We start from the raw sequence: 13,650 nt of genomic DNA, 5'->3' as shown, positions 1-13,650 counted from the left end.
TGGGATGTTGGTGGGTTTTCTCACATGAACTGCTCGCTTCAGGTCCTTCCACAACATTTCGATTGGATTAAGGTCAGGACTTTGACTTGGCCATTCCAAAACATTAACTTTATTCTTCTTTAACCATTCTTTGGTAGAACGACTTGTGTGCTTAGGGTCATTGTCTTGCTGCATGACCCACCTTCTCTTGAAATTCAGTTCATGGACGGATGTCCTGACATTTTCCTTTAGAATTTGCTGGTATAATTCAGAATTCATTGTTCCATCAATGATGGCAAGCCGTCCTGGCCCAGATGCAGCAAAACAGACCCAAACCATGATACTACCACCACCATGTTTCACAGATGGGATAAGGTTCTTATGCTGGAATGCAGTGTTTTCCTTTCTCCAAATATAATGCTTCTCATTTAAACCAAAAAGTTCTATTTTGGTCTCATCCGTCCACAAAACATTTTTCCAATAGCCTTCTGGCTTGTCCACGTGTTCTTTAGCAAACTGCAGACGAGCAGCAATGTTCTTTTTGGAGAGCAGTGGCTTTATCCTTGCAACCCTGCCATGCACACCATTGTTGTTCAGTGTTCTCCTGATGGTGGACTCATGAACATTAACATTAGCCAATGTAAGAGAGGCCTTCAGTTGCTTAGAAGTTACCCTGGGGTCCTTTGTGACCTTGCCAACTATTACACGCCTTGCTTTTGGAGTTATCTTTGTTGATCGACCACTCCTGGGGAGGGTAACAATGGTCTTGAATTTCCTCCATTTGTGCACAATCTGTCTGACTGTGGATTGGTGGAGTCCAAACTCTTTAGAGATGGTTTTGTAACCTTTTCCAGCCTGATGAGCATCAACAACACTTTTTCTGAGGTCCTCAGAAATCTCCTTTGTTTGTGCCATGATACACTTCCACAAACATGTGTTGTGAAGATCAGACTTTGATAGATCCCTGTTCTTTAAATAAAACGAGGTGCCCACTCACACCTGATTGTCATCCCATTGATTGAAAACACCTGACTCTAATTTCACCTTCAAATTAACCACTAATCCTAGAGGTTCACATACTTTTGCCACTCACAGATATGTAATATTGGATCATTTTCCTCAATAAATAAATGAGCAAGTATAATATTTTTGTCTCATTTGTTTAACTGGGTTCTCTTTATCTACTTTTAGGACTTGTGTGAAAATCTGATGATGTTTTAGGTCATATTTATGCAGAAATATAGAAAATTCGAAAGGGTTCACAAACTTTCAAGCACCACTGTATATGTTCCCTCTGGGTGATATTATTCATAAACATTGCATTAGTTACCACTGTTATGCTGATGACACACTGTTGTATGTTTCTGCAAAACCTGATAAGAGACACCAGCTTAATAGAATTGAGGAATGTGTGAGGGACATTAGACACTGGATGCTTATTAACTTCCTTCTGCTTAACTCTGACAAGACTGAAGTACTTGTAGTAGGACCACATATAGCTAGAAGTAAGTCTTCTGATTACACAGTAACTCTGGATAGCCTTTCTGTTTCTTCACGTGCAGCAGTAAAAGACCTCGGAGTGATTATTGACCCCAGTCTTTCATTTGAAACTCACATTGATAACATTTCCCGGATAGCTTTCTTTCATCTCAGAAATATTGCTAAGAAATTTAATGTTACTACATGACGTGGAAAAACTAGTTCATGCTTTTGTTACCTCCAGGTTAGATTATTGTAATACCTTACTGTCTGGATGTTTCAATAAGTGCATAAACAAGCTCCAGGTACTTCAAAATGCAGCAACAAGAGTCCTTACTAAAACTGGAAAATATGACCACATCACGGTGGTGTAGTGGTTAGCACTGTCGCCTCACAGCAAGAAGGTCCGGGTTTGAGCCCCGTGGCTGGCGAGGGCCTTTCTGTGTGGAGTTTGCATGTTCTCCCCGTGTCAGCTGGGATAGGCTCCAGCTTGCTTGCGACCCTGTAGAACAGGATAAAGCAGCTACAGATAATGAGATGAGATGACCACATCACCCCTGACTTATCCACACTGCATTAGCTCCCAATCAAATTTCATATTGATTATAAAATACTACTATTGACCTTTAAAGCACTGAATGGTCTCGCACTACAGTACCTGAGTGAACTTCTGGTCCTTTATGACCTGCCACACCTACTTCGATCAAAAGGTGCAGACTATCTGCTGGTACCTCATACGGTATAGTGAAGGCTACATCAGGGGGCAGAGCCTTTTCTTACAAAGCCCCACAGTTATAGAACAGCCTTCCAAGTAATGTTCGGGAATCAGACACAGTCTCAGTGTTTAAGTCTAGGCTGAAAACATATCTGTTTAGTCAAGCCTTGTGTTAATGGTGTTTATGAAGTAAAGGTGTAGATCTGAAGGGTCCTCAGCCATAGAGTGTTTTGGTAAACTGGGATGTATGGATGCTGTCAGTCCCCACTTGCTTGCTCACTCGAGTTTGTTGACGGTGTAGTGGCTGGCTGCTTTATGTCCCGGGGCTCCCTCATGCCTGTGTTACCTTCTGGCTCTCCCCTTTTAGTTATGCTGTCATAGTTAGTTGCTGGAGTCCCTGCTTGTACTCAGTGCAATATGTATACTGTTCCTACTTATTCAGGTGACATTGGGCATACCTAACAACCTGTGTTTTCTCTCTCTCTCTCTCTCTCTCTTTCTCTCTCCCCCCAAAAAATCTGTCCCTCTGAGTTACATGTCAATCCTGAGATTGAGATGCTGACCCCTTCTGCTCCTTGGACCTGCCTGATCCATCCTGATGCCCTATGTCTGGTTGGAGTCTCATCGCATCGCTCCTGTGGAGGACGGCCCTATGTGGACAGTTGAAAGTCACACCTGGAGGATGCTCTGGACTCTTACAGTAATGCTTTTATGGCTGAGGACTATAGTTGACTTGCTAACTTTAGGACTGCAGTTATCATGAACAGTTTTGCACTCAAGTTTCCATCAATGAAGAGTTTATAACATCAACGAAACTGACTTCATGTTAAAACTGTTAATGTTATAGTCATGTTGTCTGTTGTTGCCCAAATGAGGATGAGTTCCCTTTTGAGTCTGGTTCCTCTCGAGGTTTCTTCCTCATGTCGTCTGAGGGAGTTTTTCCTTGCCACCATTGCCACAGGCTTTCTCATTGGGGATAGATTAGGGATACAATTAGCTAATGTTTTAAGTCATTCAAATTCTGTAAAGCTGCTTTGCGACAATGTTTATTGCTAAAAGCACTATACAAATAAACTTGACGACTTTATTTAACTAATGCTCAATGCTACACTGGCTCAAAGGTAACTGGACTGCCGTGCTAACAGCACAGAGTAGTGGGTAAGCTTGCATTGACCTTTGTTAACACTCCTGCTCAATGCTACACTGGCTCGAAGGTAACTGGACTGCCATGCTAATAGCACCAAATTGTGGGTAAGATTGTGTTGGCCTTCATTAACACTCCTGCTCAATGCTACACTGGCTCAAAGGTAACTGGACTGCCATGCTAACTGCACCAAGTCACAGGTAAGCTTGTGTTAGCCTTTGTTAATGTTCCTGCTCAATGCTATGCTGGCTCTAAAGTAACTGGACTGCGGCACTAACAGCACTGAGTCCTGGGTAAGCTTGCATTGGCCTTCGTTAATGCTCCTGCTCAATGCTACACTGGCTCAAAATTAACTGGACTGCCGTGCTAACAGCACTGAGTTGTGGGTAAGCGTGCATTGGCCTTTGTTAACACTCCTGCTCAATGCAACACTGGCTCGAAGGTAACTGGACTGCCACTCTAATAGCACCAAGTTGCGGGTAAGCTCGCTTTGGCCTTCGTTAATGCTCCTGCTCAATGCTACACTGGCTTGAAGGTAACTGAACTGCCAAGCTAACTGCACCAAGTCGCAAGTAAGCTTGTGTTGGCCTTTGTTAATGCTCCTGCTCAATGCTACGCTGGTTCTAAAGTAACTGGATTGCCACACTAACAGCACTGAGTCATGGGTAAGCTCGCATTGGCCTTTGTTAATGCTCCTGCTTAATGCTACACTGGCTCAAAATTAACTGGACTGCCATGCTAACAGCACTGAGTTGTGGGTAAGCTTGCATTGGCCTTCATTAATGCTCCTGCTCAATGCTACACTGGCTCAAAGGTAACTGGACTGCCACGCTAACAGCACAGAGTAGTGGGTAAGCTAGCATTGGCCTTTGCTAACACTACTGCTAAACCAGCTGGAAGGTAACTGGACTGCCATGCTAACAGCACTGCGTCATGGGTAAGCTCGCACTGGCCTTCGCTAACGCTACTGCTGAATGCTACACCGGCTAGAAGGTAACTGGACTGCTGCGCTAACAGCACAGTGTTATGGGTAAGCTCGCATTGGCCTTTGAGAATGCTGATATGAAGAGTGTATGTATAATAATAATAATAATAATAATAATAATAATATTGGCTGGCTTTTTTTCATGGTCTATCAGATATATTCCATTCAGCTACTCGTCTTTGTCACGATTTTGGTTCTCCATGTCCTGGATGTATGAAAAATATGAGTGGTGTATTTCCCAGTAAAACACTTGTGTATATAATATAAATAATTCAGACATGCAAGACTTTTCCTCGGAGTGTCGCTCCTCATCGCTGTTCTTCGATTATGTCACATTACATCGTTCCTGATATTATACTCAGGCTTGATGCTGGAAATTTGTCGGCCGCAACGAAATCATGTCAAAATCGGGCTGAATTCATGTAGAATAACAGGCTTATTAAATATATAACTTTGGCACATTAATTATATGCTGAAGTTTCCAACTAGTGTATTAATTTAATGACTTTCTTGAACCTTTCATATAAAAGTCGAGTCAGATCATCGCCTCCTGCTGCATTGTTATTTTGCTAATCTGCCTCCTGCTTGAACAGAATTAATGTTGATTAAAAAAAAAAAAAAGGAGCGCATTATAGAGCGGCCGGTCAGTCGGCTCATGGCCTGCAGGGAGTATAACGTACAGATGGTTCATTAATCAAAAACGTTTCAGATCTGATTAGCTTTATTTCAGGTTTGTGGCTGATCTGAAATCAGTGAAACACTGACACAAACGGAGAGGTGAGAAATCGGCGAGTGTGATAATAATAATAATAATAATAATAATAATAATAATAATAATAAGTTAAATTTATATAGCACCTTTCAAGAAACCCAAGGACGCTTTACAATAGTAGACAAAGAAAGAAAAAAAATAAATAAAAAATAAAAAGTAAAAAGTCCACCAAGTAGGGGTCAGGATGTAATTCCCATGGTGTAGCAGCCACAGTCCCACCAAAAGGCGCATGAAAACAAGTCCCACATCTCCAGCACCGCCGCCGCGACGCCATCAGCAACATCGCTCAGAACACCACGCCATGGAGCCACAAAGCGAGCAGAGAAGCTCTGCCACGCAAAGCGCTGGTGTGTCCCAAACCGCCTGCACAGCCGCCGCGACGACACCACCAAACAACATCGCTTGGAACATCACGCCAAGCGTTAAAGCACAGAGCGCTGGACAACCATGATGTAAAATGAGCAACGAGCTCACTGCAGTCCACAGCTGGGAGCGCAGGCATCGCTCACGGCAAACCAAGGCCTGGAGGGAACCGACACCCAAAACTGGGTCTGGAGCTACACCACAACCGGCAGACAAAAACACTCAAACATCAAACTACACAAACACACAGAAAAAATAGAAAAAGAAATAAAATAAAACAAAAAAAAAACCTCCGGTGAGAAGCGGCAGCCAGAACGCGCACGACGTACTCTCAACCGGAAACGAAAAAAAAAAAAACACAACTGAACACTGATGATGTGTTTAAATCGTCCTGGTGAATCTGTGCTTTCGTAATAGAAATGAGACCTGATGAGAACACATAGGTGGACAGATAGATTTACCGTTCTCATCTAATAAATGATTAAATAATTCTATAAACAATCTGCATTTATTTCTGCATCACACACTATTGTGTGTTTAGTTTGCTGCATCAGAACCAATACACACCTGTGTCAGAGGAATCCTCGAGCTGGTGAATGTTCACGATTTTTTTTTTTCCACAAGTAGTTGCGAAAGCTTAGGTTTTATCAGAATGCTGTGTATAGTGAAGTATTCACTCACCGGCCACTTTATTAGGAACACCCGAATGTATCAGGTCACATTACACAGAGTCCAATGTCAATGTCAAGTGGGTCAGAACAAAAAACACTTGTGACCAACATCATCAACACCTCCACCTAAATGTGTTCAGCCAGCAGTTTGGTTTGCCCGTAGACATACAGCAACTTGCATAAGTGTTTGCCCCCCTTTAACTTTTTCTTGTGTTGCAACCTGGAAATGAAAAGATTTGAAATAATTAATCTACATGAAATATCTCATAACATAACCTTGAATTGTGTGTGTGTGTGTGTGTGTGTGTGTGTGTGTGTGTGTGTGTGTGTGCGTGAAGCAGGAGGTTCAGTATAGTTTGCAAATTTATTAACAAATTAAAAAAAAAAGTTGTGGTTGCATAAGTATTCACCCCCGAGTCCATTTCTGTCCCCCTGAGGTACAGTACAATCTACACTCAGGTCCCCTCTAGGGCTCATTATTGGACCTCCAGGGCCAAAAAGATACACATACACTCTCCAGCCACTTTTTTAGGAACACTCATCCATCCACCTGCAGCTGTTTGATGCAGTTCTTGAATCAGCCGATCCCTCGACAGAAACACAATGCGTTATAAAATCACACAGATACAAATCAAGAGCTTCAGTTAATGTTCACAATGTTCAAACATCAGAACGGGAAAAATCGTGATCTCAGACTAAGTGTGACTTTCTTTCACTGTGGTATGGGTGTTGGTTTGAGCCAGATGAGTATTTTTGGTTTGAGTGTTTCAGAAACTGCTGATTTCCTGGGGTTTTCACATACAACAGTCTCTAGAGTTTACACAGAATGGTGCGAAAGCCCCCCAAAAAAACATTGAGTTAAACGAGCGACAGTTCTGTGGGTGGAAACAAATGCCTTGTTGATAAAAGAGGTCAGAAATCCCAAAATGGACAGATTGGTTTGAACTTTTTTGCCAGGAAGGATATAGTAACTCATATAATCACTCTTTACAGCTGTGGTGAGCAGAAAAGCATCTCAGCATGCAACAGCAGAAGAGCAGTGATTTGTATGGTGGATGCAGGCCCGCCGACAGGGGGGGACAAATGGGTATGTTGTCCCGGGCCCAGGAATGGGTGGGGGGGGCAGAACTGGGCTCTCATGAAGTTGCGATTAAATTCTTTTATTTCATTTCAAAATGTGTTGATTTGGGGGAGAAATGTGCTATATTTGCATTCAATAAATGATTTCTAGATATTTTGTCTTTATTGTCTTTGAAAAAGGCGTCAAGAACCCCCTACCACCCCTAATGCAAAAATGGTTTGGTCTGACTCTTTGATTAACCTTCATCCTACCAGCCAATTTTACATACACAAACTACCAGGCGGGGTCCGTATGGACCCCAGGAGGGAATACCTTGAAATCAATGCAGTAAGAACCAATTCAATGCAGCAAACAGACATAACTTTATTGAAGAACAAAATCCACTACTGCTGAATATCAATGATGTATTATAAATGCAATAACATTGCAATAACTAGCATACACGTAGCAAATTATAGCGCCACAAAAAAAATTGGTATTATATACATGATTTTTGCAGCTCATGCAGCTGTAAAACATTCTGGATTACAATTTAGGTCTTTTCTTACAGAATTTAAAACAAAAAAGTAATTGTAAAATAATTTAGGGCTTTTGTTTTGCAGCCTGTGCTTATTGCAGCAGTGGGGTCCACACGGACCCCAAGAAGGAATGCCTTGTAAGTTTTATATTAAGGCAAAACTGAATACATCAATCATTGGTAGTTTGATTATGGAATGTTACTGTACTTCCCATCTTCTCTGAGGTATTATAAGTTTGTCAGTAGCTTGTCTGGCTTCACGTGTGGCTTTGTCATCAAACCTGAGGAATTTCAAAATGTCAGTAAACCTTCCCCTGGACATCGTAGCTATGAACAGTGGTCTTCCTTCAGTTTCCGACCATAAAGCTGCCACTGGTTCTTTGCTGGATTTTTGAACCCCTGCTAGTATGCAAAGACCCAGGAAGGCTTTCATCTCAATATCATCGAGGAGCTTCCATTCTCCTCTTTGATTCTCTTGGTGTGCTTCATTCCATTCTTGAATCCATCTTCTGGCATACCTGTTTGTCTCATGAACTACAATATCAATCATCTCAGGTGTCATATACAAAAGAAAGGCCTCTTCAATACTTGCACGTTCAGCTTCATTAGTGACACCAGGTCGGTTCCTAATGATGTCTTGAGCCTGTCGACGTCCATCTGGAGGAGGTGCCTGTTGCCATACAGTCCCATTTCTTCCTTGTAGTACACCTTGCTGGTTATTCTGTTGGTCTTGATCCAATGGATGAGCAACTTGAGCAGGTTCATCACCTAGATGTTCCCCTTCAGCATCCCCTTGTGGCTGGGCTTGTCCCCTACCTTGTCCTTGCCCTCTACCATGGCCACGGCCACAGCCTCTACCGTTGCCTCTACCACGCCTTCGGCCTTTTCCAGGGCCTCTGTTTGGAGCAGCTGCAGCACCATGGTTCCCTATTTCTTCTGGATTTTGATCAGTGGGTCTGTTTTCATCTGCATGTACTTGCTGCTGAACTACAACTTCAGTGTCACTTAGATCTGAGGCTTCAGAGATGTGATCTGCCTCGGATCCCGATAAGTCACTAAATTCACTGTCCTCAGAGTCATTGTTTGTGTTCAGAATCTGCCTTAAGGCCTCTGCTGCTGTGTATCTAGCTTGTCTTTGTCTGTTAGCCATTATGAATCTGAAACAACCAAAAAGAAGCTAACTTTCAGTGTGCTATTCAATTATAAAATGAAAGACAGATAAATTTTACTCTGGGGTCCGGTTGGACCCCAGTAACAAATTAATTATACCTTCACAATGCAAAAAGCTGATCTTCTGGTGCTTTAGTGTTTTAATTAAGACATAAATTCCGACAAATTCATAAAACGGTAAGGCAGTATGTCACATATTTTTAAAATGGCAAACAAATATATAGGTGCGGGGTCCAGATGGACCCCACTTGGTAGGATGAAGGTTAAGGGGAAAAAATGACATTGTTCGATCATAGCGCTTCGACAATCAGCGTGCGTGCCATTTGCCAACATGCACAAGTCAGGAGCACAGAAAAGAAAAGAGAAAAAGAGAGGAAGAAACCAAGAGACTCAAGGGCTCACTGCATAAATATTTTAAAAGAGATTCGGATGATGCAGCAGGTACTAGCAAAGGCAGTGGGGCAGCTGAGCCAGGTAAGACAGCCAACTTTTTCCAGCCCCGTAAAGTAACCCCAACCAAGGCACGCGCGGCACGCAATTCATGTTACAAACGAGGGGAGAGCAAGTCACACTGAACACCATATCAAATGCACAGGGCATTGAATCATTTCATAACCACAACGGCTTAATAACATTGTGTTTCATATATCTGATTGAAGCTAAGAATATTCACATTAGCCCGCAATCATATCCCACCGTTTCTTGAGCGGTGTGTTCTTCTCTGCTTTTCACACTGGACAGTACGCACGCACAGTATACTATGTTCGCCCCCAGCCCTGCCCGAAATCCCCCGTCCATCGCTGCTCCTTCAAGAGCACCCCAATCGCGTGATTATAGTAGACTATCCACGAGTTTAGGAAGGCATTGCGGGGGCTGTCGCATGCAGGCTTGGGGCGTAACGGAATACATGTAATGGCTTTCGGTTAAAGGATACAAAACAACAGTAACCACTTATTCCATTACAGTACAGGGGGGAAAGATTCAGTGACATTGGGGATTACTTCACAGGATCACAATGTATGTGAGGTTGCTGGTTTTGGGCTTTTTTTTTGTTAAAATGTTAAAACTGTAAAAATGTTGAAATGCTAAAATGAAATGGTTGTTGACCGGTTGAATGGTTTTTGAATACCTGTCATTTAAGGGTTGGAGTGAGTAGAGACTGGGATAAGAGAGGTGAGTGGGTGTGTGGGTTGGCCCGGGGGGGCCCATTCAGAGCATTTTGTCCCGGGCCCAGCCAAAGCTGTCAGCGGCCCTGGGTGGATGCTCCACATAAACAGATAATAGAATGAGTTAAACACTTCAGGACATGCTGTTATTTGGAAAATCATCTTCCTTCCTTTCTTTCTTTACATTAATTCGATAATAGATTAAAACAATTTCCACTTGACATTGTCTAATAATTAGCTATTTATATATCAAAACGAGAAACATTACAAATATTCGATGAATTCAGGTATATATCAGTATATTTTCACTTGCTCATATATGGTATATTTTTTACAAGGTCATATTGATAACCTGGATTGACCTGGAGAAAGGAGTGGATTTCGAACTGGCTGGATATGAATTTAATTATATAAACAGGAAAAATAAAGGTGGTGGAGGAGTGGCGGTGTATGTGGATTGTAATTTGAATTATAAGTTAATAGATGGCATGACAACAGTGATATATGCACTTATATATTATATACAATTATGCAATATATATATATATATATATATATATATATATATATATATATATATATATATATATATATGTGTGTGTGTGTGTGTCGTGCATAATTGTATATAATATATAAGCATAATATGCATAATTATGATATGGGTATCTGTGTAAGTATGTATGTGTATAGTTATAGGTATGTGTATATGTGTATATGTATGTACTGTATATATGTACTGTATGTGTATATATATGGATAGCATAAGTATTTGTATATATATGATTTGATTTGGGTGATATTACACCATGTTGGTATGTTGGTATGTTTTTTTTTGTTGATTTTGCTTTCTTTTGTATATATAGTTTATTATGGTGGAAAGTGACGTTTGATTAACGGTGGTATAGAGGCTTAGGATTTGATAAGTTATTTACTTCTTCCTAATCCTTTCCGAACATTATTATGTTATTGCCTTGTGGCTACGCTATTCTGTTTATGACGATGTTTTGATGATTGCATTTTTTATTTTTTGTTTTTTTTTATATCTTCTTTACTGTTCAGAATCAATCAATCAATCAATCAATCAATCAATCAATCAATCAATCAATAATCATGCATTGAAAGTAAGATTAAAAAGAACAGATTGGGAGGTCAGGTTTGGGAAGGTGAGGAAGTACAGATATCTGCACTCGAACAGATTTCCTTTGGGATCTGAGACATCATTCCATCTAGACATGAGCTTATTGGACACAGCGGAGGTGGTCCTGCTTCAATATGGGACTTGATAATGAAACCTGTGCTGCCCTGATGTTTATTTTCAGATCATAATAAAAGCAGAGGTCTAATAAAAGTCAGATGAGGCTCTCTATGCAGATGATAGTGAGTTACTGGTGAAGGAAATGAAACCTGCGTCGGACTTCATACTGTGTCTTTTCTTCTTCTTTTCTTACATATTTACTTGTATAATATGGGAAAAGCACATGGACAAATTTGGTCACATTTTAATGCTCCAAAAATAGATTATTTAAAATCAAGTTATATATAGTGTGTGAATTGAATTAGTTTATTTAAGAATTATCTTTTTTTCTTTATTGCCTATTTTGCCTGCTGGCATGTAGGGCAATGACAAATAATGACCTGTTCTGTCTGTCCTGGGCCAATTTCTGGGAGTCTGGCACATGTTTGTAGTCTTTTCCTTTGTTGCTGTTTCTGTAACTCCATTTTTTTTTACAAGACAGGGTTGTTAGCCCTGTGCCCAACCCCCTAACCTGGAGGACCAGTGGACCACGCTTCATCCAGGCTCTACCCTTTGATCTGTTTGGCTTTGGTGACCCTACCAGGAGATGAAGCTCCAGCCAGCATAGCCCTAGGGGTCATAGTGGCATGCAAGCTTTCCAACTACGACAAGGTGGTGATCCGCTGGAGAGATTTAAAAATGTGACCCCTCACCGAATCCAGGGACACATGTCGGCCGAAACGAATCCGAGATAATCGCAAAAGAAGCATTTTTTTTCGAAATTTGTGATTTTTGTTTTTTTCCATCATGTGCAAGTTGAGATCTTGAAGAATGCAATCAGTATTTCAGATAATAGATTGTTTTGTTGGAAAAGCATACATTTTTTGTTGCAAATTGTCTCGTTTTTGTCAGGACTGTAGCCTGCTGGGGGGTGTGGGTAAATTACCATATGGGCCATTCACATGATGATTTAAGTCTTTTGTTTTTTTTTTTTCCGCGAATCAGCTGTATGATCCGAGCTGAGCGCATGGCTACTTAACTGCATACAGGCGTGTGATTTCACTATGGAATGAATTACTAAACAGAGCGCAGAGGACCTGACACATCGGAGATAACCATTTCTAGCAAAAAAAAACGCAACCTTGTTTTCCAGATTGAATGGAATACTTGAATGATTGGATGATACACGGACCGTTCTAGGATTACGTTCCATCGGAGGCATTGGTGTGTGCAAGGCGCCGTTTCTCTTTCTGATGGGGTGAGTTTATTAATCTAAGGATCTGTGGTTATTTTTGCATGTAACGGAGAGTGTTGTGGTTTGGTTAAGCCTAGGTCACAACCGGACGTACGATTTTTTGGCCGTGTGATTTTTGGCGTTTCCCAAATCGCTGCGTTTTTTTTTTTTGTTCATGGAGAAAGACGCGCGTTGGCCGTAAGTTTGTCTTGCAACCTGAAAAAAACGTAAGCGCCCGTAGAGTTTGTTTGACATGACAAAGAACCTCTGCGGCCGGTCTATGGCTCGAAAATCAGCACATCACACGTGCGCTCTCGTGCTTTTCACACGCGCGCTCTCCGTGTGTTTCTTGCGTTTTTTGCGTGTAGACCGGCCGTAGGAGCGCGTACTGTACGGCCGGTTGTGACCGAGGCTTTACATGAAACTAGTGTTGTGTTAGTTGTGTCATCATCGTGCTATCTTTCTTTCTTACGGTGTGAGTAATTTTTCAACCACAAAACATTAAAGTATACTTTAGGACTTATTTTTGTACTTCATAATTGTGTTGGGCATACTTTGCATGGAAGGAAAATTGACGTGGTGATCTTTGTTTACATGAAAGTAGTATCGTGCTAGCTAGTAGGGCTTTCCTTAATGTCATGCAAATGAGCACCATTATGTGCCCGCCCTACACCCAGAGTAGCTGAGATGGAAAACTTTGAAGGCGATTTTCTCCCTTTTCTGTTTTAAGAAGTATACACTTTCAAAAGGCCACACATTCTTCAAATATTGTCAGATCTCCACATGGAAGGCATCATTGGAAAGCTTAGAAACTGTACTTTCTGAATCTGTCAATAACTCAAAATGCCCCCGGGCCGACATGTGTCCCTGGATTCTGTGTTCTGCCACAAATTATAAAAGGAATAAAACTTGGTGGGTCATGCTGTTCCATAAGGGGTAATGTACAGTGAGCTGGTCTAAAGCCCAACAGAGTAATCAAAACCCTGTCAGGGTCAGGACCCTCTCTTAAATAAACTAACTCAATATTGGCTTGTCTGTGAAGATTCTCAGTCATCCAGGTCATAGTAAACTATGGGTGGTAAAAGAGAGCAACTGGACTTGCTTGAAGATTCTTGAAGACGTTTCACCTCTCATCCGAAA

The sequence above is a fragment of the Neoarius graeffei genome, chromosome 6, assembly GCF_027579695.1.
Source record: "Neoarius graeffei isolate fNeoGra1 chromosome 6, fNeoGra1.pri, whole genome shotgun sequence".
In the NCBI taxonomy this organism is placed as follows: Eukaryota; Metazoa; Chordata; class Actinopteri; order Siluriformes; family Ariidae; genus Neoarius; species Neoarius graeffei.
Note: the sequence above shows the minus strand (reverse complement) of the source record.